Source organism: Seriola aureovittata, chromosome 5 (genome assembly GCF_021018895.1).
Source record: "Seriola aureovittata isolate HTS-2021-v1 ecotype China chromosome 5, ASM2101889v1, whole genome shotgun sequence".
NCBI classification, from domain to species: domain Eukaryota; kingdom Metazoa; phylum Chordata; class Actinopteri; order Carangiformes; family Carangidae; genus Seriola; species Seriola aureovittata.
This window is the reverse complement of record NC_079368.1, coordinates 13,369,957-13,375,837: the sequence shown is the minus strand read 5'-3', so window position 1 is coordinate 13,375,837 and position 5,881 is coordinate 13,369,957.

The following is a 5,881-nucleotide window of genomic DNA, read 5'->3' as shown; positions in this document are numbered from 1 at the left end:
TGTTTTTGCCTCCTGGCATTTTCTAAATCATATTTCACTGTCCAAGATGCAAACAACTTAACAGCGATGAGGACTGTCTTTCTGCAAATTAGGTTAATCAGATAAATTTACCTGAAAGCTGTGATGGGCTGTTGATTTTACATTTGACATGTTTCTGTGTTGCAGGGTCAGTGCAAGACATCAATGGGAGGTACAGAAGGATTTTATAGCAAATTGTTGAATTGCACATATTTGAGTTTGTAAATCAACACCAGGAGGACGTTTTGTAAATGACAGTGTAAAAACTTAAATATTGAGATGAAGTTGCCAGCCAGCCTTTCTATTGAGAATGTAATATTTGAAGCTTTTCATACTATGAATTAGTTTACTGACAGCAAAGAAGATAAAGGTAAACCTGTTTGTCAAGAAAACAACGCCTGGATGATATTGCATGAGCTATTTGAGAAAATTGAAATATGATACCTGGCAACGTGGTACACGTGGACTGCTGTATCTGGAATATGTCTTTATAATTTGAGAGCATTAGATTTCAGAGCACTAACCTGCATGGATTTACAGCAACAAGGAAATGTTGAAGCGACAGTGGTAAACACCATAACTAAAGGAAAATTCATCCATAAACCCAGTGTATCGACCACAGCTTCGCATTTGGAAGCATTTTGGAATAAAACCATGAAGTGACAACCTCATGGCCTTCTGGCAAGGGCAGTCTTAGATCAATAGGCTCTATACACCAGCTCATGCAGCAGAAAGGGTCAACACTGTTTGTGAGAGAGCGATGATGGCTGTGCCGGCCCGAAATTAAACATTTAGTCATTCGCTTATCATCGTCATTCACTTACGTGCACCTGTAGGATTCCCATCATCCAGGGAAATGACAGGAGCCTTCCTGCTTTCCCGCTGCACAGCGCTGCAGTGAGACAGAGTGGTCTTTGTCAGTTGTTGGGCTGTGCTGTGCTCTCACTGCTCACCGCCTTACACTGTAATGTCTGAAACAACTTGGCCTGACACAAGTGCTGTTTGAAAACTGAAGATGACAAATTTATTTTGCTGAATCCTCTCATCACATACTCCATATTGAGTAATGCTGACACTTAACTCACCCTTAAAACATACTGGGACAACTGGTGTCTGCTTCCGTTTTTGTGTATTACACTGTGAATCAACCACATTTTGTGATTCCGTTAAATTGCACTGACTTATGAGCAGTAGAGCAATAAACAACTTTTATACACATGTGTTTTCAAACTCAAATATGCAATTGGTTTTATTGAGCCACTTGTGTCAGACTCCATTACCCGTTGCTGCTTTCGCTCACAGTGGGCAGTACCGTTGTTTCTGCTGGGGGTGGTACACATAAGGAAGTAAAGCAGTGGGCAGGCTGTTTGAAACTGAGGGAATATATTTCAGGGAAATACAAAACCAGCAGTGTGCCTTCCTGCCTGATGACTTTGAACTGAATGTGTAAGCCTCTTCTCTTTGTGTACTGTATATACCCATATATACAGTAGTAAGTCCAAGCACAGTCTTTATCTTCTAGTATCGCAAGAAGACCACAGTAGTCATCATACATGACCACTATCCAGATGTTGAATATCCATAAACGATACAGTGTTAAGTGCAATCATACATCTGTTGCCCTCAGAGATGTCATTGCTTACGTATAGCTATACCATAACAGCCACATATATTGCACCCATGCACTACACAGTTAAAAATCTCCACTCCACATTTCATGCTGACTCGTCTTCCAGTCATGGAGGCTTTTCTGCACTGGTCTACGCGTTTTGCCAGTGGCAAAGAATATGTGTTTTGTTTCAACCCAGTCAGTAAAAGAGCCTTTTGATCATCACAAATAACGAGTGGTTTCTCTTTGAGATGCTGGTGTGAACTGATTGGCCTCACTATTTGAATTAAACCAAATGTTCTGCAGGTTTTAAGAGGATGGTAGTTGAAGATTAAGTGTGTGATAATGACAACCTGCTGCAGTGTGCGCTCGAGGGAGACTTTCTCTTTTTTTCACATTGTGAAGCAGTTTGTAACTTTTTTAAGAAAGATGGTATATAAATATGTATGAATAATGTGTGTGTGTGTAAATATATATATATATATATATATATATATATACCTACAGTATTTCATGACTGTTTTAGTATGAGGAGGTGGAGATCTGACTCACATTTTTGCTTGTTGGGATGTTTGCAAGTGTTTTAGCTTGTGCGGCCATCATATAGTTTTTTCATGTTTGTGCATAGCAGGGTGCTACTTTGAAATGTACAGTAACTTACAGTAACCACTAAGCAATTTGAAATGTCATGTATGACACACAAGCATTTTAATTGATGACCAAGATGGATTTTATTGCAGTTTTACCAAAATGTCCTTTAAAATTGTAATTGGAACTAAAGAAACCAAAATGACTTTCTACAGTTGGCTTGATTTCGTCTCATGGCTGGGAACGCATTATGTTATTATCTTGACTTCCCCTTGGTCAGAGACCAAAGGATCGACAAGCTGTCCACATTGCCTTCTCTCGTGTAGGCCTAATTGCTGCCTGGCTTAATAACTGACTGTCTCACACACCCATTTCTTCTGTGGGTGAATTACAGTGAGAGGCATGACTCCTCTGGGAATTTTACCATAGGGAGTCAATGCATTTCCACATAGTCTGCGCAAATGTCATAGATCACACATTTTTAGATACCTAAGTTGTCAAATATAACATTTACTCAAATTTATTTAGAAATATTGTAATTCCAACTCCCCAGAGGTCATGTATCGGCTGATTACAGCAAGGGGGATGAGTTAACAGAATGAAATGGTTCCCACAATGCTTCATTTTGTTAACAGGAATTTGCACAGGTCTGTGCCTGGTTATCAAACCATTTTCTCTGTTCCCCCTCTCTCTCTCTTTTGCTCACTTCCTCTGTCTTTGTTCCTTTCACATCCTTTCAGATTTAAGTAGTTTGCTAGAAAGTGGAAGATGCAGTAATTCATAAAGTTCCACTCTGTCGGGCTTCTTAAACAATCGCCACTAGAGCCTGATCATTTCACAAGGGCTTTGAGGCTAAGGTTTGGGTTGGGTGGTTGAATCACAATCTGAAATTTTGTAATCGATATGAAAATTTTTCTCCAGTTCCACAGAAAAAAATGTGTTTACGTGTTGTGTTTTGGATCATAGACAGGCCTCAACACAACACAGTCACTTCGCAGGTAATGATTTTCATAAGAGATATATCTCTTGCACTAACCTGTGCTTACCTGTGCGTATTGAATTGACTTGGAGAGACAGATGGAGACACTTCTCATAAGCCTACGTGTATCTCTGTAATACCCCAGTGACCTACTGACAGTCCACCAGCTGTCACCGCCATGTCCACCTGCCTGTGGATTGGCACCTGGTATCGCAGACTCCAGACAGTTGTGGCACTTGTGCAGTTTTTTCCCTTTCTTTTTTCTTTTTTCTTCTTTCTTTTTTCCTTTCATTTATTTTTATGTTGTTCGGAAGTCGTCGAAACGAGGGGGTGTTTCTTGGCTGGGAAGAACAGTGGCATTCTGCTGTTGCTGTCTGGTTGTGTTTTCTATGAAAACATAGTTTATAGTTTTCTGTAAGATAACCAAGTTTAAAATACTTCATCTAAAACATGTTAGACTTAACTAGCAAACTTCCTCTGGGATATACATGGCAGAATTGTATACACCATTTCACAGACCACAAGGACAGTAGCAACTGAGTGATATAATAACATGCCAATATGATTTATTACAGTATTATATTGATATTGGTGTCTATATTGGCATTTATATGTGGAAATTGCAATAGAAAAATCAATTATTGGGTGCAATTATGTATTTTGACCCTTTTTTTTTTACACTAATCTAATTCAAGTTTAATGTTCAAAGTCTTTTTGTAGTATTTGTGTGTATGTTCGACACAATAATATCCACATTTGAGGACTCAATGTCAGAAATGTGTTATTATCTGTGTAAAGTCCAGTATCAGTTAGGCTCGAGCCTTTGTGCACAACTAGCTCGTTAATACGCTTCCCTTGTATTAATTTCTCCTCAGACAATTTCACTTAACATGGTTTGAAACAAAAGCAATCTAAACATACATTACCTGATTATCTCTGAGGAAACATGATCAAAATGAGTTCCCGTGCTGCCACTTACCTCTCTTGGCCTCCTACTGAAGCTGAGGGGATCAGCTTTGGTGGTCTGGGCCTCCATACTTGGCTCCAAAGGATCAAGGTTCATGTCTACCCAGAGGCATGGAGGTTCATTTTCCCACATTTTCTGCTCTAAACAGGGGGTTCACTCACAAACACACAAGACACACACACACCACACGCTTGTTTCCCCATACTTTGGGAAATCACATCAAGCTGTTTTTTCTCTCTCTGTGTTTCACAGGGTTGGCTTTTGTTTGACACTTAAATTGTACATTTTGTTTCACACCATTATTCATACATTTTTTTTTTTTTTTTTTAGCAATGCTCAGAAGAGTAATTTTGTACTCTCGATGTGTGCCAGTTGTTGGATGTTTTCGTTTAGTTTATTTATACAGGAGCAAACACACTGTCAAACACATCAGGTGACTTCACAGTGATTCCAGATTTTCTTTGCTCCACTTGTGCTCGTAGACGTCAGATGTTTTCCGTTTACAGACCCACACAAAAATCCTGATGTAATCGATAAAACACATTCAAATCAGAGCAGCTTTGGTCTTCAAAATTGGGAGTTTCATTAGGACAGATCCCTTGGGGATTTTAACGCCCCTTTTATGCTGTCTGAGGTGGCATGGGGCCGGAGGTAGACCACCTTTATAGGTCATGTGATATCTGGGTCATCTTGGGGCCTGCACAGCGGATCACCAGGATCAAACACTCTTTGATTGGCTTTTTGACCCATTGATTTATGGGTGCTGAAAGGCAACAGGACTTCCATGGTTACACATACAGTAGAAACGTTTTACATGGCAATAAATGACTTGCAACTTTCGACTTAACGATGACTCAGTTAAGAAGGCAAAGCAGTAAAATGATTAAATGATTCCTGTAACTCTAAAACGGAGTAGTGGTTAATTATGCTGGGGTCAGGTGGCAAATTCCACCCAGGATCAGATCAGTTTGAGTTCTGTGTCCAGTTATGAAACCTGTTTCCTGGAGGTGTATCATCAGAATGCAATCTGTCTGTGTTTCCTCTGCAGGATCAGAGTTCAAACAAGTCTCAAACCGTTAGTGTTGAAAACCTGTTTGTCATTTTCTGATTTAGTTTATTTAGTTAATTGTCTCTTAGAGACTTAATAGTGTAGTAAGTGGCAGGTTGTGCACATGAGATAAAATTCCTCCTTCCTTTTCTTCCTCGCCTCGTTCCTCGTTCTCAGAGTCCGGCTGTCCAGACCAGTCCAGCCTTGCAGAGGAAAGATGTACTGTGGGTAACTGTTGCTGAGGCCTGAGATGATTACAATGCACGCAGGTATGGAAACGGCACCTATGACTTTTTACAAGGGCCCTCAGGCTTTAAGGGGCAGTCTTCTCTGTCAGAGGCTTATCACCTCTACTCTGTCTCTCTGCTGGCTCAGACAACACCATGATTTTGAACAATGAGACCGCCCCAATAGAGTCAGCAACCAGACCTACCCTTCAGTTTTGATTCACATGCAGAAGCCCATATGTCTATCAGAGGCTGCTGTTAAGAAACACTATTAACATGAAACCAATGCTCCTCTTAATACATTGGAACTTGCATTTGCTGTTCAGTCTTACTATAAAATCACTGTACTGTTTAATTTAAAAGAAAATTTCTAGGAAAATCGTGCAGATCTCTTGCTTGAAAGTCTTTAATTGTTAAAAAAACTTACAGAGATCACTAGATATAG